Source organism: Amphiura filiformis, chromosome 5, assembly GCF_039555335.1.
Source record: "Amphiura filiformis chromosome 5, Afil_fr2py, whole genome shotgun sequence".
Lineage (NCBI taxonomy): Eukaryota > Metazoa > Echinodermata > Ophiuroidea > Amphilepidida > Amphiuridae > Amphiura > Amphiura filiformis.
The window spans coordinates 63,092,166-63,114,341 of NC_092632.1; the positions used below are offsets into that span (position 1 = coordinate 63,092,166).

Consider the following 22,176-nt stretch of genomic DNA (forward strand, 5'->3'; position numbering starts at 1 on the left):
CAACAGGCGTTATAAATATAGGTGACGGAGGGCGGCTTGTGAGGTGACACATACAAGGAGGGCGACTTGTAACCAGGACAAAAGAACAGGGAGGGAGGAGAGAAAACCGCTTGTCAGTCACATATAAATGGCGGCACGTCGTGATTCTTAGTGGAAAACGGTATATCACGCTGTTTAACTATGGGCCTGCACTGTGACACATAGAAGGAGGGTGGCTTGTGGGCAGCACTACATAAAAGTAAGGTGGCTTATGGGGCGGCACATACAAGGAAGATGGCTTATAACCAGGAATAAAGCAGATGAAGGAGAGAAACTGCATATATATGGTGGCTTTCAACAGTGGTGTAACGACGGGGGCAGAGGGGCACGTTCCTGGGCGCCACCCTTAGGGGCGCCGAATTGACCAATTCAACATCGATTCTGCGCTCCTCCTGGCGATAAAAGTCAAAATTTTTGCACGCTTCGCGCGCATTTGAACACAAATTCATTTGAAAGATCAATTGACGACAATCAACTTCATTATAACCAAAATTAATGAGTCATAGGTCCTATTTGTGCACATTTTTGCGCGCTCCGCGGGCATTTGTTTCAAGGATTGGGGAGGGCTCCATTGTGTATCCTTAGCCCTGGGCGCCAAAACCCCTAGCTATGCCACTGGCTTTCAACTAGCACTGAGAGAAGAGGGGAGGGGAGGAAAATTAACACCATGCATGACCATTCCTTAAAGCCTTAATGTACGATCTTTTTAATTTTTAGATTTTTCTTTTTTCTTCTAAAATGATAATATGCAATCATTATGAAAGTTCCCAATACATTTGGACGCGAAAAACATTGGGAATTTGCAAAGAAACAACATCATAAACTTCACCTCTATCACTCGAAACATCTCGCACTATTTGGATTAGGACAGCGAGTGCGGCCTCAGAGTTAGTCTCCTACGCGGCCAGTTTGGTTACGCTCCCTCCACATGTGGAGGGAGCGTAACCAAGCTTGTTTTGTACGAGACTACGGTTTGCGATCGTGGCCGACATAAAGTCATAATCTAAAAAATTATGACTTTATGTTGGACCAACAGAAAATCGTCCCGTTTTACTACAAATAGGACGAATTTGACAGTTTGCTCATAGATTTAAGTTAGAACATGTGTAAGTATTACAAATATGCCAAAAAATCGGTTTTGAAAAAATAAAGGCAACAGGGAACTTGCCGCCCTGCGTTGGGTTCAGCGCCTCTTTAATTGATTTTGAGCCCGCGTCCAAGCAGCGAAAATCTAAATTTCAACAAAACTAATCATTATGAAAGATTGTTTTACGGCCGGCAAATTCAGAGGGTCAGAAAAAAAAACCGAATAAACGCATGATCAGATACAGTGCCCCCTCGATGGATTTTGAGCCCCTTCCAAGCAGTAAAAATCTAAATTTTTGCGCGCTTCGCGCGAATTTCAACAAAACTAATTATTTTGCTTTGATCATTAAAACTAAGAGAGTAAAAAAAGGAACGTGCAGCCGGTGTTGGAATCAGTACCCCTCGGTAGATTTTGAGCACCTCCCATGATGCGAGCGGCAAAATGTTTCCACACCTCTTGCGAATTTAAAACTATTAGTATGAAAGACAGTTTTTCAAAGCCAAAATTTTCAGAGGGTAACAAAAATCATATAGCCCCGTGCCATTAGCGTTGCATGGAAGTCAATTATATTTTGTCATATAAACCTAAAAAGTGCCAATTATTCCACATCTGTTTAGCTTCAATCATGGTAAATTTTCTGGCGCTTCGAGCGCATTTGTACCATAAACTAATGTTGTCACTGAAAGGCTCTGGATTCACTGTACTTCAAGAAATTTTCCAACCCACCCATGTTAAAAAGAAATCTACGCCACTGTCCATAGGTTCATTCGAGAGAAATGTTGTGACAATTTACGATTTGCATCTTCCTTTTGCCAAACATTTTGGAACATTTAGTATTAAAATGCCAGATTGGATCGCGCTTCTCGCGCGTTTATCTCGGTAAACCCATTCTGTGAGTAGATCTGTGAGACGCCCCATTGGAAATTCTTTTTTTTTTTTTTCATCTCAAACTTGAACACAATCACGAATCTCAAAAAGGAGAGTCATAATTCCATCCTTTCTATTATGTAAATCATTAATCGTTATAAACACGGCAGAGTGCCGAATACGCAAAATTGCTGTTTTGAGTAAACGGCGTTTGAAAATCTTGGTACCATTCCATCGGTCTTTCTAAAAACTGAGAACATTCTTGAGCACTCATTTGAAATGTATATTATAGAAGTGAATATGTACGAATTATTTGCAATAATTAGATGTTCTGAAACAATCGATATCATCCCGCCAAATGGGTATTTACAGCTATTCGGCTTTATGCTGAATCCAAAATGTGTCTATCGCTGCACAAATAGTTGTATATGAGGTCGAATACGCATTCAACTACGTGTAAATCCATAGCGCGCATTCTTGATTTGGGGCTTTCGTGTAGAAATTATTGGTTGGCTAAAGGCTGTAGACTTTACATTTGATATATAAGTTATAAAATAGTCATCACTGTAATATTTAGCAAAACTCGAGGATTTTAAACCAAAAATAACAATATTGGCGTATATTTTGCATGCAATTTTTAGGATTTTACGAGAACGCACTCACATTATTAAGCCATAGCGATATCATGTGGGGGATGTTTGTACTTATATTGGTATCACTGATAGATGACACCTATAGCTATCCGTTGGTATCAAATATAATAGTATAGGAGATTTAATATAGAAAATTCGGGCTTTCCAGCTATACAATACTACAGATCAACCTGCTTTGTACAGCGAAGTATACGATTCGTCTTTTTGTCAAATTCATTAATTGCACTACGGCGCGATTCGTCCAAATCAAAATTTCGGTATCTACGTCAGGGAGTAACATTTACCATTATTTTTTGGTGGAAATAAAAGATCACCTGAAACATAATCATAAGCATACAATAACTCAATTTACTCAAAATTCTCGATTCGTCACTCTGCCGAATTCATAACGAATGTGTGAGGCAGCTCCTCTGATGCCTGGAATAAGCATAAAACTAAATTAACCAAATGTTGTAAAACGCCTATACATCTTCCTTTGGCACAATTGTCCTCAATTGTGTTCATTTTAGCATTGAATCTGCAATTTTTCGCGCGCTTCGCGCGCACTTGTCCCGGTAATGTTCTCTTAGTAGGCCTAGTAAATCAGTGGGACGATTTAGGAATTTCGGCCCCTGGCTCGGTGACTCCGATCATGCGGATACATCCCTTTTGAATTTTTAGCATTGAAATAGCAAATTTCTGCGCGCTACGCGAGCACTTTTTCAAAATTTCCCGGTAAAGGAATTATGGGGACAGCTTGGAAAAAACTTGGGTTACAGATGTGGGGAGGGGTGTCTTCTATTTGATGAGCCAAAGTAGGCACTCATGTTGCGCAGGGGCCAGCAAAAGGACATCACTCCTCAGACAACCAATCCCCTGTGAATGAATAAACAAGCAAAATTTTCCAACTTCGGAGGGAGAACATCCACCCTCAGACTTGTCAGACACCCCTGCATATGGTTAAACAAGTGAAAAATGATGCACTAGATGGCTCCAATTTGGACCTTTATTAATTTTGGCAAAATTGTACAATTTCGGAGGAGGACATCCACGCTCAGACACCCCTTCCCCTGCGTATGGTTAAACAAGTAAAAACGATGCACCAAACGGGTTCAATTTGGACCTTCATTTAGCAAAATTTTCCAACTTGGCAGGAGGAACATCCCCCTCAGACACCTTCCCCCCTGGTTCAACAAGTGAAAAATTATACCCCAGATGGCTTCAATTTGGAACTTCATTTGGCAAAATTGTCCAACTTCGGAGGGGGGAATCCTCCTCAGACACTCCCCTGCTATTGGGTAAACAACTTTGAAATTATACATCAAATGACTTCAATTTGGACCTTTAATTGGCAAAATTTTCCAACTTCGGAGGAGGGGAAATATGTCCCTCAGACACCCCTCCAGCTTAGGCGACGAAAAAAAGAAACCCTGTTCTATGGGCGGACGGACCTTTCAAGTAGGGTCGGTCGGTCGGTTTCAATTTGGACCTTCATTTGCAACATTTTGTGAGGGGGGAACATCTCTCAGACACCCCTTGCCTATGGATAAACAAGTGAAAAATGATGGACAAAATGGCTTCAATTTGGACCATCATTTACCAAAACTTTCCAACTTCTGAGCAGACAACCTCCTACGTATAGATAATCAAGTGGCCGTTTTCTCTTCTCTTTAGAACACAAAATCAGTTTTTGTCCACGAATTGCTTCATTTGGGCCTTCATTTTCACTTTTTCTAAGTATAATTTTACAATATAATAGTGTCAAAATCGTCCACCAAATGTTTTTTTTCCAAATTCTTAGGAGGTAACATATCCCTCAGACTTCCCAAATAATCGTGTGTGTGTGTGTGGGGGGGGTGGGGGGGGAGGGCGGCCTCCTGTATCTTTTCTCCAGGGCGGCACAAACCATCTCAGCCCCCCGGGGTAAGGGCCTTCTAGATACGCCACTGTTCATAATAAAAATACCCTGTCAAGGAAAATGAATTGAGCAGTAAGTAAAGTTTATTGAAGCCAAATCCAGCACCATAATGGTAACTTCTGGCTCTGCAAGTGAAACTATTTCATTAAGAACAGTATGTAATTCGACCAATGAAGTGAGGTAAATTCTAAATAACTCTTGTGCATTATTTGCAATCACTTGCAATCCCTTGGCTATACAGTCTCATTAACCCTAACCCGCCTGAATACTACAAAATACTACTTGATATATGTTCGTGCATGCATCCCACGTGGTGTGATGACGCAATCGCCCTAAGTGATATATAGGCACGGTTTCGCTGGCCAGCGAAGCCCAAGACCTGTGGCAAAGCGTCGCCGACCGAGTGCTTGGCATGCGAGGGGTCTCGGGTTCGAATCCCACCCAGAGCAAACAACTTCTTTCCTTCTTTTCTCTCTTTATTCTTTCCTTCTTTCCCTTCCCGTCGCCGAAAAGCCCTTAGGGGGTTAGGGTTAGGTTACCACTATCGAAACTCAGTATAGGCTTCCTTAACCCTAACCCGCCTGAATACTACAAAATACTACTTGATGTATGCGCTGTTCGTGCATGCATCCCACGTGGATGCAATCGCCCTAAGTGATATATAGGCACGGTTTCGCTGGCCAGCGAAGCCCAAGACCCGTGGCTTGGCATGCGAGGGGTCTCGGGTTCGAATCCCACCCAGAGCAAACAACTTCTTTCCTTCTTTTCTCTCTTTATTCTTTCCTTCTTTCCCTTCCCGTCGAAAAGCCATTAGGGGGTTAGGGTTAAACTATTGCATCTAGTTCTATCACATTCTGAATGAAGTATACAGTCAACTTCAGTTATTAAAATGATTATGATCCTGCATTTTACATACTTTCATACACCTCAAGTATGTATTCAAATTTAGATTTTATTTAATACCAATCAATTGACTTGATTTTATAACTTGCATGTAAAATGATTATAAATGTTTTGTAAACTATATAAACTATTTATTTATAATATTTTAAACATTTAAATAAAATAAATGTGTGATTTTGAACATTTTTGTTGACTCTTTGTATGTGTTGGTATTGTTCATGTAATATTAATATATAAATGTCATGCTGAAAATCAAGTATGTGTGGTGTATTTAGGGGGTTGCTTTGGATCATCTTTATAGCTAGATACATCGAGGTTGCCCATTGTGTATAAAGGTTCGCCCATCCTAAATTAAACCTTAAAACATTTTATCTCTTCCCTATTTGGTCCTTTTACTTATAAATGTGACGTGTCATGTCAAAAGGAGACACTTTTGGGCAGGTTATCAATTGTAAGGTTTTTACATATCTTAAATATAGGGATATTTTGCTCAACAACACCGTTTTCCCCAATAAAATCGGGCATTCCTAAGCGAAGATATTGAGTTCGTAAGTTATGGTATTATAAAATTGGAAATTGAGATATCGGCCTTCAAAAATATTATTGACAATGTTGAGAGTAGGAATTACCTTGAAAAATGTCTCAAAAAATACAACATGCCAGTTACATTCCGGTCTGAAACTATCAGACAATATTTTTATCATTAATAACATCACAAATTCGCAACAAACCCAAATTGTGAAAAATCACCCCTGGGCAGAGTTTTGGCTATTTCTCCTTTTACAATCCTGCCCAAAAGTGTCTCCTTTTGACATGACACGTCACAGTACACTCTTATTTCCAAAAATGTAAATTAAACGCTAATGGACTGTCCCAGCAAACACAAAACGTTTTATATTTTGGGTTTTGGTAAAAACGTTTTAACAACATTAAATGCTGGGGTTGCATGTAATAAAGGCCATAAAAACGTTTTGTATAAAAACACACTCCAAAAACATGTTTTTAAACAATGTTATTTAAAAAAATGTTATTGTAATATATTTCTGCAAAATATTTCGTCAACACAATACAAAAAATTGTGTTTCAATATTTTGCAGTGGGGTTTCAAAATAAAGTTTTTGAATGTTATGAACAAGTTTTAAACCTCTTTACCCAGTTTTTACCCAGTTTTTAAACATTTTTGAAGCGATTTGGTGGATCATTTTGGGACTATTAGCATGATTAGTGTGTAAAATTTTAGTTTGAAAAAGCCGAAAATTGGTGACATAACGGTACATGAAGCCTTTCGTGAACATGAGTTTTGCCTCCTGCAGAAGTTCGAAAATTTTGCAAAATGAAGGTCCGATTGAAGGCATTTGGTGCATAATTTTTACACTATTTAAATCATTGCTTCAAACAGAAAAAAGGGCCCGAACTCAATTTGCACAATTAAAACCTTTACGTATGTTGCCGGGGTAGGGTCCGGGGGTAGGGTGTGATGTGGAGAGGTGTTGGTTTTAACATCATAAGGCCCTATATCCATGTCAATTAACAATTAAAACCTTTACGTACGTACGTTACCAGGGTAAAGGTGTAATGATGTGGGGGGGTGTTAACACTGATGTATTGACACATTTACGTACAGCTACGTACGTTTCCGGTCAATACCGGGTATAGGCCTAGGGGTGAGATAAATTTGTGTGGGCGGGGTAGTTATGTAATAATATGTCCCATATGCCTTGCTCATCCATCTGCCTCCTCTCCTCTTCCCATTTCCCCCTCTCTCTCTCTCTCTATCTCTCTCTCTCTGTCTGTCTCTCTCTCTTTCTTTGCCTTTTCTCCCCCATTTTATTTTTTTTGGACAGATCCAAGGGGTGTTTCACACCCGTAACACCCCCCTTAATTCTGAGGGGGCACATCCCCTCAGACACCCCCCCTGCACAGTGGATAAACAAGCAGCCATTTTTGATTCTCAGTGCTTTCGATATTTACCAATTTGTGTTTAACACAATTTATAGGCCTACAACTGAAGAAAAAACTTGTTCACAAAAGGCTTCATGGACCGTCATTTCACAAATTTTCGGCTTTTTCAATTTAAAATTTTACACACTAATAGTGCCAAAATTTTCCACCAAATCGCTTCAATTAGGTCTTCATTTTCCAAAAGTTTCTAATCCCCCTCAGACTCTCAACGGGATGACCGCTACGCGGCCATTTCTTTATTTTAGTATTTTTATCATCACACCCCCCTTCAAAAATTCCTGCGTACGCGCATGATTACTTGTACGTATTGGGGGTAACGTATCTGTGGTAACGTATCTGTGAAGCCCTTTCTCACCTTTGTCTTTATCGTGCAAGTGTAAAAACTTACGGACTTAATACCCATACTTGATCAGTCGTCACCCAATGTACTAAAGTCTGGTATGGTCCGGTGCCCCCCCCCCCCCCGCTCGTCATGGCCGTCGGTTCATGTAAGGCCGTCGGTAGACGGAAGGCTTTTGCGAAAACAAATTGGGTTAACAATAGACTATTTTTTACCCAGGGTGACTGGGAAAAGGGGAGAATTGTACAAAAAATATGAAAAATTGTTATTTATACATAAAAATTTTGTGTTTTTATGTTGTTACCGCCTAAGATTCTTTTTTTTTTTTGCTCTTCACTTTTTCAAACCATGCAAAAAAAATTGGGTCAACAAATCACAAAAATTATTTCCGTCGGTACATTTACAAGTTGTGCCCCCTCGGCTCCAAAATCCTGGCTACGCCACTGGTAAAAATGGCATTAACCAAGAGAGTGTTCATAAATATGGTGGTGGCGGTAGAGTAAAATTTTAGCAGAGAACTAGAAAAAAAAAGTATTTGTTTTTAACAGGCCATGATGGGTCTGTTCAAGTTTTTTGGTATTGGATTCAAGAGGCACAGGAAGCCGACATGGACATGACAGCTGTTTGAAACTAGGGGTCTTTCGGTGAGAGCGAGACACCAAAAAGGCAAAGGCGTAGCCTTCTTGGTGGTGGGGGGGGGGGGAATAAAATTTCGAGGGCACAGACGAAAAAAATTGCAGTTGCATCACTATACATAGGCCTATACCGGTTTTGCTTTTTAGAGAGACTGTATGCCCCTGCCCCCCCGGCTACGCTACTGCAAAAAGGGGGTCTTTCAGTAAGAAGGCCCAAAAAAGTCTTTCCGTGAGGCTGGGGAAAGTCTGCCAAAAAGGGTGGTCATTCAGCGAGACTGGGAAAAATTTTGGGGCAAAATATAAAGGTTGATTTTTTTTCGAAAATTCATCAAAATTTGACAAATTTGAAGAAAAATAATGAAAAACGGGGTCATTCAGTGAGAGAAATTTCCGCAAAATGTTTGAAAAAAAAGGAGTCTTTGGTGACAGGAAAACAAAAAGGGGGTCATTGGGTGAGAGGGAGTTAAGTAAAACAAAAAAGGGGTCATAAAAGAAAAATGGGGGTTAATGTAGCCGCACATCCCCGTCACCCATTCTTATTGAGTGCACCCCTCCCCGGTCCTTAAAAGCGTCCAATTAGGGCAAATAGGGAGGGGGGTTGTGATAAATTGATAGAGGCTAAATGATGGGTAGCAAAAACAGCAAAAGGTAGGTATAGGCATAGAGAAAGTCAGCATCCGAAAGTCTGCGCGGCACATGCCTTTACAAAAAAAATTTGAAGACCCCCTCCTCCTCCGGGGACAAATCCTAGGAATTGAGGAGGCCGAGGGGACGAGAACCAAACCATTTTTTTTCGGCCTTAAGCGTTGGTTTTTTTTGTTTTTGTTTTTTTACTTCTCAAACTAAAAAAACAAACAGATTCGGTATAAACGTCTGGCGATGGCGTGTCTGTAATGAAATTCGCATATGTTTGGAAGTTTACATAGAATCAATCAGAAACAGCCTTTGAGGCAGATAGAGGTCAAAGAGGAACTGGTAAAACAGACACGCCAGCTAGCTCAGAGATTACATCAAAGGTCATTGATTCAGGGCACAATCAGTGTCTATTTTGATACTACAGCTGCAGTGACACCACGTATACATAGGCCTAATATCTGGAAATGGAGCAGTTCGATGTTTTTGAAGGAACGCCAAAACAGGTGAGTAGGCTTATTAAAAGTTCGATCGATTATTATGATTTTATCCGTAAACCATGCCGGGCAGCTAAATATTCAACTCTGGGTTATAAAACGTAGGCCTATTTCCTGTTTCATGTCAAGTTGAACAGCAACGGGATATGCCTATATCTCATTGTATACATTATAGGCCTACCCATGATAATAATTACTCGTAGGCCCTTTGAACTGAACGGGGAACTGAATTAAGCTCCATGTATGCTACGCCCACGCCGCGCCGCTACATGTATGCGCAACACAGCGCCGGGAATTATGACCCAATATTAAACGTTTAATCCTCGTTTTGTCATCACGGAAGAACCGTAATCAGGAAAAAGAACATAAGCTAACATAACCAATAAGTTGAACTAGCCTGCATTGTTGCGGCGGGCTTATTGTAAACTCAAGCATAGCAGAAAAATTGTATGCACCGTGCATAGGAGCTCATAGGCCTTCATGAATTAGATATATGTTTAATAGTTGGTCGAAGTTGACCCATATGTTTTGAAACAGGTGTTTTATGTTTTGTTTTTGTTTTGTTTTGTTGTTGTTGTTGTTGTTGTTGCCAGATAGGAATAATATTAACAAAGTGCATTTAGAAGGGCTCGATTTAAACAATTTAAAGCTAAGACGGTCCTGGCCTTGAACAAGTTGTATCACCCAATTATCAACCTTAATATCGGCAACATTTTGCAATTCATATTTATATTAGGTCTACGCATCAATAACCAAAACATTGGAGAATGCATCTCATATTTGACAGGTTACAACAACAATTATACGTATACGCGTAGGTGTAAGGTTGTGAAAGCTGTTGAAATGCAATGATCCGTGGATTAATTATGTTTTTCGGTAGTATTTGAACTTGAATTCTTGGCTGTTGATATACGTGGGCTTAAGCTAATAATTTGTAGATCATGCATAAGGAATTAGACGACTAAGGTATGCTAAATTATAACGGACAGATATTAAGAATTGCAATATAATATGAAAACATACCACTAATTTATTTCAGTCTGTACAGGTTCAGGAAACACCCGCCACAATGACGGAACCGTGGTTTGAAGTTGTGGAAAACGGACTACAGCGAATTAAAATACGAAGTCTACTTGGTAGACAATTTCTTGCCGAGATGTTGGGAACTTTTATCTTAGTAGTAAGTAACAATACAGTGTATGTCATGTCCGTACTTTCAATGCACTTCGCCATAGTTAGCCCTTGATCTTGATATTTTACGTGCTTGTCGCACAAACATTAGCTCCACAAACTATTCTAGAGATAAGTTAAATATTAAAGGTAAGTTATATATCTTTGAGCAGCTAACAATAACTTTCTTGGACAAGTTGACAACTTATATTTCAGCAATATAATCTTTCACAACTTCTGAGTTTTTGACATGAAAAAAATGTGCGAGCAAATCCAATGATCGCAGAATCAATATCCGCAATTGGTCATGAAAAGAAGTAAACAAATATACATGTAGGTCCCCTATACGCTTTGACATGTTTGAGATACCGTAGCTAGTATTTATTTAATAAGAAATCTCTGGACACCAGCAAGTGAACAAACTAAACAATCATTATCTATGACCAGTATCTCAGGAGATATACGGTAATTCTTTTGACATGTTTGAAACAAAACAATACTCAAGTTTATAGTTTGACAGTTTATTTAGGTTAAGGGTTAGAGGTATGATTAGGGTTAGGCTTAGGGTTATAGGTTAGCGGTTAGGATTAGCTTACACGAAAGAATGAAGATGTAGATGCAGTCTACGAAGAAATTAACGAACTGCTCAACCAAGACAAAGCAAATTACACAATCATTATGGGAGACTTTAATGATAAAGTAGGAAAGAAAACAAACCCATATGAAACCATGCTTGATAAATATGGTGTGGGAGAGCGAAATAAATGGGGAGACAGGCTTCTAGAATTCACCGAAAGCAAGAACTTAAAAATCATGAACACCTTCTTAACTCGTTACTATAGTGGACAAAAATGTGAAAAAAATCTCAGTTCTTAACCGCTTTAACACTGGAAGTGATCACAGGCTAGTAAGAGCAAGAATCTCCATCAACTTGAAATTGGAACGATACAAACTCGTGCAAAAAAGAAGGATGCAAGTCAATCTGGATAAGCTACAACAGAACAAAGAAGAATTCCAGATGAAGCTGCAAAACAAGTTTGATCTCCTGATGAAGGATGAAGCAGAAGACCTAGATGTAAATGATGTCTGTGAGAGACTTACAAACACAATCCCAGATTGTGCTTTGGAAGCAGCAGGGGAAAAAGACCCACAGAAGATAGACAAGATTTTAAAGGAAATTTTTGAAATGATGAAAAAAATGCAGGAAATGAAGAACACGATTGGAATCCAACATATCGAATACACAGAATTATGCAAAACCATAAGGAAGCTAATGACAAATGAAATCCGATCACACAACACAAAGATGATTCAAGATGATAACCAAAGCTACAAGAAAGCAAAGCAAGAACTTGCCACTGAAAATTCGAGAGTTATAGCCGGCCCTGACGGGGGAAGACGGAAACATAATCTCAGACAGAGAACTAGTCATCAAGCGGGTAGAAGAGTTCTACCAAGATCTCTAGACTATCTCTACTCCAGCAAAGTCCAAATAACTCCACCATTTAGACGTTGAAAGTGCAGAAGAAAATTTTCCACCAATTGGAGAGTATGAAGTTGAAAAATCTTTCAATGACATGAAAAGAGGTAAAACACCAGGAGAAGATTTAGTGCTAGTCGAGATTGCAAGAAAGTAACATCAAAGACTTGAAGAATTACAGACCAATCAGCTTACTATCAAACACCTACAAACTTTTAACCAAAGTTCTCACAAATCGGATCACCAACATCCTTGACTTCAACCAAACCAGGGAACATGCAGGGTTTCGGAGTGGCTATTATACCACGGATCACCTTCATGTCATCAGCCAAATTGTTGAAAAGATGGGTGAATATAGACAGTCACTGTGCCTTGGATTCATAGAGTACGAAAAAGCTTTTGATAACATTGAGATACAAGCAGTCAGCCCTCAAACAGCAAGGCGTCCATCCTGGATACATCCAGATAATAAATACTATCTACAGCAAGGACTTAACCATTCCGCCTCCACAAGGACAGTGATAAGATATCCAACGAGGGGTGCGACAAGGTGATACCATTTCACTTATACTGTTTAATGCAGCACTTCAAGAAATTATACGTCACCTGCCCAGCAAACACAAACCGTTTTCGACATCATTCGCGAAAGGTTATAAAAGGTTGTCAGAAAACGGTTAAATGTCGGGTTATATAAAGGTTATATTAAGGGTATAAAACGTTTTCATAACATTAAAAAATATTTTTTGATAATCTCCTGCCCAGAAAACACATAATGTATCACAGAAAACGTTTAAATGTCGGGTTATATAAAGGGTATAAAAACGTTTTAATAACATTCCAAAAACATTTTTGAAAATTTGATACAAAACATTCTAAACAGAATGTTATTTTGGGAGTTGACAAAATATTTTGCGAAAAATGTTTGCCCAAAATATTTGCAATAACGTTTTAAAAACGTTTTCATGACATTTATATAACCCGACATTTAAATGTTATTAAAACGTTTTGAAAAAACATTTTCAGAACATTTCTGTGTTTGCTGGGTGCAAATATTTTAACATAATGTTATTTAAGTGTTGACAAAATATTTGGCAAAAAATGTTTGCAATAATAGTTTACAATAGCATTTTGAAAACATTGATAAAATATTGTTGTAGTGTGTTTTTATACAAAACGTTTTAAAACGTTTTCATGACCTTTATATAACCCGACATTTTAATGTTATAAAAACGTTTTTACCTAAGCCAAAAGCCAAAATATAACTTATCTAAAACGTTTCTAAAACGTTTTTGTGTTTGCTGGGTGGATAATGGGAAAGTAAGGGCACCAGCATAAACGGAGACAACCTAAGTCACTTTCGCTTCGCAGATGACATACCGTAAAACCCCGTCTACAAGCATATATAGTGGTTTTTATAAAAGCTTAATTAATTCGAAGCAAGCGTTAATATACCAATACAATAGATCGGTCTTAAAATAATACTTGTTTGTATATGCTTGGATCCGTAATTTATTTGCTCAAACTCCATAATGGCGACTGGATTAATGTATTTCATCAGAAGCACACTATAATGTTGTAGACGGGGTTTTACGGTAGTCATAATAACAGACAATGCTAAAGATCTAAGAGAAATGATCGATGATCTGAAACAGAAATGTAACCATGGGACTAAAGATTAACATGAAAAAGACGAAAGTCATGTTCAACCAGTTCGCCACAGAACAGCAGGTCATGGTAGGGAACACAGAAATAGAACAGGTGGATCAATATGTGTACTTGATTGATTGATTGATTGATGTTTCTTTGTAGATTTTTGGTGACGGTGCTGTCGCACAGTTTATAGTGAGTGGTTCGCATCCGGCGGCATTTTTGTCCGTCAACTGGGGTTTTGCAGCTGGTCTTTTACTTGGAGTATACTTTTCTGCAGGAGTATCAGGTAAGGTACACGTTATAATCGTCAGTCTCACGTTAAGGTATTAAGGATTACGGGACCATTACTCGTAATGGGGTTAAGGTAATCGCTAAGTCTCGCTATTAAGGTCATTCAACGATACAATTCAGTGGCGTAGCGTCATAGGGGCACGGTCACAATCGATCTGAAATTTTAAAAATCCCATCGGAAAATTGCCGAAAATCGGCTCAGACCCGGTGACCCCCGGTGACCCCCAATCATGGTCGGTGCCCCCCTAAATGTGGTGACCCACGCTACGCAACTGATGCCATTACCTGTAACAGGTATAAGATATTATCGTTAGTCTCACTTTAAGGCCATTCAATGATACCAATACGCGTCATTTAAATACTAGTAACTCTCTCTGTGAGTCAGATGGCACAGGATTGCGCTGCTGTGGTCTTCACAAAAGCACGTCATTTCCTTCTATCCCAAGCCAAACATGTTGCACCATACATTCCGTGTGATGAAACATTCTTCACATCGTTTTAAGAAGATTTTGATGGACGTCCCCTTCCACGACGGCCTTCTACGGCTTCCTAAAGAATCTGCTTCTCAACTCAGCCATCCTTTCATACAATGTGGACAGAATAGCGCAATCCAATTCAATGATAGACTTTCTGATGTTTAGGTCTGTGCCAATCTTATCTAGGACCCTGATGTTTGTCTTCTTGTCTTTCCACGATACTTCCAACAGCCTCCTATAGCACCACATCTCAAATGCATCTATCTTCTTCCTGTCATTCTTTGTCATTGCCCAGGATTCGCACCCGTATACCGTAAAACCCCGTCTACAAGCATATATATTGTTTTTTATAAAAGCTAAATTAATTCGAAGCAAGCGTTCATATACCAATACAATAGATCGGTCATAAAATAATACTTGTTTGTATATGCTTGGATCCGTAATGATTTGCTCAAACTCCATAATGGCGACTGGATTAATGTAGCTTTCATCAGAAGCACACTATATGCTTGTAGACGGGGTTTTACGGTATAGCAATTGAGAAGACTGTTGCAAGAAGTAACCATATGAGGTTGATTGATAAACCACGACTATTTCAGATCTTTGACATACTCTGAGTTATTGTCCTTGCCATCTTTGCTAATCTTTCTAATCTAAGGCCTCTCTCCTCATTGGCTTCCTTGATGGACTTCAAAAGTGCCAGCAGTTCCGCTCTACTGCTGCATATCAAGGTGGTATCATCAGCATAGCATTTGTGATACTGCACTTCACCAGTAAACCCGTCCGGGGCTTCTCTCATGCATGATGTCTTCTGATTAAATGTTAAACAGGTTTGGTGACAATATACATCCCTGTCGCAGCCCTCTTCCAATCTTGAACCATTCGGTATCTTCATTACTTCATTACAGATTCCTGGTCCTCATATATATAGTTGACCAATGAGATCAATAATGTGACCAGGGAATCCCATCCTTCTCATTGTCTTCCACATTTGGGGATGGCTGACACAAAGGCTTTGCTGTAGTCATTGAAGCACATTATAAAGTGGTAGTCTGTGATCTTTACAATTCTCAATTATATTCCTGATGTTTATAATCTGGTCTCTAGTCCCTCGTCCTTCTAGAAAGCCACCCGCTCCTCAGAAATCTCCTGGTCTATAACGTCAGCCTTTCTGGTGATGATCTTTAACAGAACCGTACTTGCATGACATATCAAGCTCATGGTGCGATGGTTGGAACACTTTTAAGTTCCCCTTCTTGGGGAGTGAAACAAATGCACCAGTCTTTGGACCATTCCTGCTCCTTCCATATGCGACACCATAAACGCCACATTATGTCAACACCTTCCTTGCCTAATGCTTTCCATAGCTCTGCTGATGTTTCATCAATACCAGGTGACTTTGCATTCTTCATTTGATCCATCCTCCGTTCCACTTCTGATCCTCTTCCATTCTTTCACCGCGAGTATACACTTGTTGGTCTTGTGCCTCAAACAGTTTGGTACTGTACTTCACCCACCTTTTCTTGATATCTTCACTGTCAGTTAGCGTAATGTAATTTGCATCATTTATTACGTCCATCCTTGAAATCCACTTCTTTGTTAACTCATTTGCTATTCCAAATGCTGCTTTTGAATCATCTTTACATCTCTCTATTTCCTGACATTTTCTTTCGATGAACTCCTCTTGTCTTCCTTTACATTCTTAGCAACCTCCTTATTAAGGCGTGACCTGTTATTCTGATCACCGAACACAACTCCGGCTCCCTCCCTTCCTAATCTTTCGGACGAGAACCAAAAATATTATGTGGCCATACGGAATTTTGAGCCTCATATTTTGTAATGAATATTACTAATAATATTGTTGGTGTTTGTTATCTTTGTTACAGGTGGACATCTAAATCCCGCAGTGTCTTTGGCCATGGCTTCATTAGGTAAAATGCCATGGATTGCTCTCCCCGTGTATTGTCTTGCCCAGTTTCTTGGTGCATTCTTTGCATCGGTTATGATATATGCCGTATACATTGGTAAGTATGCTTCCCCAGGTAGTGTATTGTGTAACCTTTAATACGCAACTACCAAGCATGTATGTCTCTAAATCAGTATCATTGTTGGTGTTTTGTTTTTGTTGTTGTTGTTTTTCTTTTTGGTATTTTTGGTTTTGGCTGGCCTCCACAAAACAATATTTGGAGTTTGAGCAACTATATTGATGATACAGGCGGCTGTACAAACAAGTATTATTTGTAAGACCAATCTATAAATGGAATGTTTTTGCGTAGGGCATGTAGGGTGTCTGGCTGTTGTCTCTTTCGTTATAAAAACACTCATTTAGAGGCATTTATGTAGATATGGAAATCTACGGTATTTAAATTCTTATGTTATATAACCAAAGACATATTAGTAGTATTAGTAGTTAGACATCTTTGCGGCCATCTCTGTCTGTTCGCCGTAGAAGTGATGATGTAATAGGATTAACTACGGGCTCGTACCATAGCTGATACCAATAGATGAGTACAATTTTTGAATAAAACCGCCCTGCACGGTATATGCATTGAACCCCCATAGATGTCAAAAAGACGTGCATCGTAATTCTATAGAATACTCATATCATGCTGATCAATCGCACCTGTGTCTTTGAAAAGAGCGATATTACATTCAATCTATACAGGCAACCATGGTCGTTAATTCTGTTACATCATCACTTCTATGGCGAATATGAAACAGTGAGTTATGGACATGTAAAGCTTGCACACATAATTATTAGAAGCTTCTAAATATAAACATATCAATACGGAATTATTCCCAATAAAAACATTATTATCTCGGAAACGGAAACCCACCATATCTTTGTTGGATCCGTTTTAAAACACAAAATACTTCCTTTAGCCTTCATGATGATTCGGTTGCCATTTCCCAAGATATTATGGCTATAAAACCTTGCTTTTCCTTTGCTATATGTACTTAAATAGCTAAAATTATATCATGATAATTGCAAAATAAACGGTTGAGTTAAGAAAGTGGACTAAAGACAAAGAAGCCAGCTCTAATATTAATTTAGAACCAAGTTGAATTTTTAAGTATAAAATTTTTTTATTGTTGACACACTTTGAATAATACAATATTATTGCAAATGGGAAATGTAAAGATTGATGGGCAGGTTTTACAAAATATCGTAAGGAAAGGAAACATATGCCGATTAATATAAGGCGGAATGCATAACGAAATCTACCCAGCAAGGTGGAGCGGACAGAACAAAAACTGGAGTTGTGGCTGTGTGAGGAATGAAGGACTTAAGTGAGAACATGATGTGGAAAAAAACAGAGAGATATTAACAAAAGCGGAAAATACAGCTTGAACTGAGCTTAAATCAATTTCTCTTGTAAGTTATAGTATTGCTACGAGCACGACGTTGGTTATCACAGAGTAACGGTGCAGGGCGGTGCAATCGGTCCCTGTGTGAGTGGTCGAGCTTTCGTTAGATGTGATGAAATCCCAGACACGTGGACCGGCTCCGGGGACCGGCTGCACCGGTACTATGATAACCGACGACGTACTCGTAGAAATACTATAACCTACGTGAAATCCCGTCGAGAAAGCCATGATCAACTTTGCAGTCTTGTGCCACTTGTCTTCATTCGAATTCCTGATGCTTCGTGGACAAAAATTAGAATCAGTTACTTCAAGATTTGTTTTAAAAAAGCTCATAAAAATACAATAGATGTGATAATTTCTTTTTTTCACACATTTACTAAATAACTGTAGCACTAAATGAACGTTTCAATAAATAAAACGTTCAACTGGAATAAATATGACTTTTTTGCCTTATTGCACCATTTTTGACCAACACTGTATCATTGTTAAGAGCTATATTTGATACTGAAATATATTTGATCAATACTAAAATGTTATTCCTTTAAGATGCAATAAACCATCTTGACGGAGGCAAGAGACAAGTAACAGGGAATTTGCAACTGCGGGTATATGGGCCTCATATCCACCAGATTACGTCACAATTCAGGAAGGCTTTCTTGATCAAGTAAGTATGCGCGTCATTTGCGCTATAGATCTGTATTCCATGATATCCCAGATGGTCAAGTATGTATGCCTACGCTCTCCCCGCGCGAGAGCGATTCATGTATTCATACTAAATTATACGGCCTTAGCCCACACAAGGATACTGTTTGGGTGGACTACAGTTTTTAAACTATGTTAAACATAGTTAAAAGTATGGCAAATTTAACTTAATTGACACTCTTCTTTTCCTCACAATAAATAGTTTTCCTTATCTAAATTTTAAGTTTTCGGTACTTTAGTAATAACGCCTGACAATGTTTCTAATTATGCAAGAAGCAAATCTTTTGACAATTCTAAACTGTCGTCTTTCAATGAAAATATAATACTATGTTGGTATATGCCACATTTCTACTGTATAAAAATTATGGTGTTAATCAAAAAAGTATATGCATTTGGTACTGAGTAACTTTGTGGTGTCATTTTCATACATATTTCTGTATATGAACAGGAAAGCGCGTCCTTTGATTGGGGTTTCAACCCATCTCCATTTGGGCTTAAGACCATCCTCTTTAATATAGCAGCTCACGCTCGGGTAGGTCTGACCTTGGGCGGAAAGGCTGCACAGTGGGCAACGCTGTGCTGAGTGTAGCTGCGTGTGAATGACCATTTGACTACTTTCTCTAAACCACTGAACTGGAAAACTGTGCAATGTGTCCCATAGAATAAGTTTCTTATGCTTTGATATGCAGTTCAGGGGAGTGCCAAATATGGAACATGAGCGTTGCATATCGACGACATTTTATGTATTCTGTCGATACATTTCGCCACCTGCCAGTAAAAGAATGATTTGATTGATGGTCTATTAAAAAAAAAAGAGTTTTTCAAATTGGTTTACATTAGCATTAATATAATTGGAAATGTTCGGGCAATTCGTGCATGGGGGGCAATTTTGGAGGACACTTTTCAAAAATAGTTTCGAAATCAACGCAGCGTTTTCCCGTAGCGTTTCTCTCCAATGGCTTTGCATTTCCTAATATATTAACAAGAAACCACCCATTCAACATTTTGGTTGGCAGCAGTCTTTAAAATAATTCGTTTCGATTATTTGTATTTTATGTATACTAGCAGTCGCAGTGATAGAAAAATCGCTAGTGATCAAACGCCAGTAGCTATCTTTTATACTACAGCGCTACCATCGTTTCATTTGTTGCAAGCGATTGAAGTCAAGAAGTAACGATTTGAATTTGATGCTATAGGCGGGCCGGCCATGCTACAGTTTGAATAGCTCGTAATCGGCGGGAATTGTTAGGCTTGTATCACTATACGCCGAAAAGTAGACCCACATTAAAATTGTCATGAGCTGAACTATCTGGTCTCTATTGTGCTTGTTAAAGAAAATAGACAAAGTATCGGACTTGAATGAACAATTTCTGATGCTTCTGACAAGATGTCACAAGACAATTTTCGAAATGAAATATATAGATATTAATCCACGATGTTATAAGGCCCGTCGATTACGAGCTGATCAAAGTATAGCGATTTCTGATTGATATCGGCAATCGTTTTTTCGATCAAGCGATGTATGTAGACACGTTAAATGTCATACAAACCTCTACGCTCGTTGCGACGCGACAGCTTACTATATTAATCTTTTTTCTGAACAGGTACTTGGCACAGCTCTCCTAGTTGCTTGCATATGTGCAATTACAGATAAAAGAAACTCCAAACCAGTGAACGGAATGGAACCATTAATCGTTGGCTTGGCTCTACTTGCTATTGGTGTGGCATATGGATTCAACTGTGGTTTCCCAGTCAATCCAGCAAGGGATTTGGCACCGCGGCTTTTCACCTACATCGCCCAATATGGCTCCGATGTTTGGGCGTGCGTATTATAGTTAACATTTTTACTATTTATATTCCGTGGATTTTACTGGCGCATGCGTAGAATTTAGAGTGAGAAATCGCAATCTCTCAACACTCAAATACTTTCGCAGTCATTTATAGATGAGTTGACCTCAATGACAATGTTTATCAACAAAGGCAAGGGACTGGTATATCGATATGCTTGAGCTCAATAGCCTTATTGTGATGTGGCGGGGGTTTTAAAAGCACGGGCCCTGAACAAAATTTGATGCTCGCATACTGCCAGGCAAAAACAATGGAATTTGTACTGCCAGGCAATGACGTCAGAAGTCAAGTCATCTATAGTTTGAGTTATCAAGGCCCAGGAAAACCTTATGTGTGTGTTTCCAATTTCAAAATAATTTTAATTATGCTCATTTTTGTGCAAAACCGAGTGTGTAAATAAAGACTATAAACTGTGAATTTGCAAGAAATAAAATGAGTTTTTTTTGTTTTTGTTTGTTTTAAATATATTTCAGACCAAACGGCAGACAGTGGTGGTGGGCTCCGATATTCGGACCTTTACTAGGCGGTTTAATAGGAGGCTGGACATACTATCTGATGGTTGAGTTACATCATCCGCGTGAATTAACCTACCAACGACATTTGGACGAGAGACCGTCAGCTAAACCTCATGGTTCCTCATCAGACGCTTAATATAATATTTGCATATTAGACAGCTTTAGTTTCATTCTATTTAGACATCTATGGTTTATATAGGTATACCGGTAATCGGATCCGCGGATGTATAGTCGGCATGTTACTGCGGTAACGCTGCATTTACCGATATCTCCCGATTATTATATGTGGCCAAAAACACGCCTAAGATTGTACGTCTAACCATGTCCAAGATGAAAACTTTGACGTCTAAGAATTTCCCGGTAGACTTAAATCGACGAATCACAAAGACAGAAGTCACTTTTGAGCCTTTTTGCCACATATGGATGATCAAGACTACTTCACCACAAAATAGTCTCCAGTAAGTTTCTTCCGGTACAGATCATGTAAGGAGTAGTGTCGTGTGTTTTTTGTCCAAGTGATGTGCAGCCAACTGTTGCCGGGATCATACTGCAGTTACTGTCCGTTTTCCTATACACAATACACAGTGCTCTTTCCCATTGACGCGTGACCTCTACAAATAGCCCTACGTTAAAAGTATGGGGATATGACTAGTTAACGTCGCTGTGTGAAAATAACCGGCCAATATTAAAAGTACTCTTCTAAAGTTCTAGAAAATATAGTTTTTAACATGTCCTAAATTTTAGCTAATTTAGATGTTTGGAAATATTCGTACTTTGGTGTTTTAGTTAATGTTATAGGTAATAGTACATTGCCTAGTTAACTTCACTGTGTAAAAAATAATCGGCCAATATTTAAAGTATTCTCTGAAATTCTAGAAAATATAGTTTTGTAACATGTCCTAAATTTTTAGCTAATTTAGGTGTTTGGAAATAGTCGCACTTTTGTGTTTTAGGAAGGATATGTAAACGACAGATAACACCAAAAAATATGTTAAGTCTGCAACCATATATGCTTCTCAATTTTCAAGAATGCTGGTTAACAATAAGCAGACCATTGTCTCATTTCGTAAACAAAAGCCCACACATTATTGTATACCTTGCGTTTGCTTTATAATCGTTCACCCAATTGAAACTCAGCTCATTGCTCATTGCACAGGTAAAA

At 38.9% G+C, this 22,176-nt stretch overlaps 1 pseudogene; it reads left to right on the plus strand.

Annotated features, from left to right (window-relative positions):
- Positions 1-9,338: 9,338 nt before the first annotated feature.
- Positions 9,339-21,710, plus strand: LOC140153531 (aquaporin-10-like; annotated as a pseudogene).
- Positions 21,711-22,176: the final 466 nt, after the last annotated feature.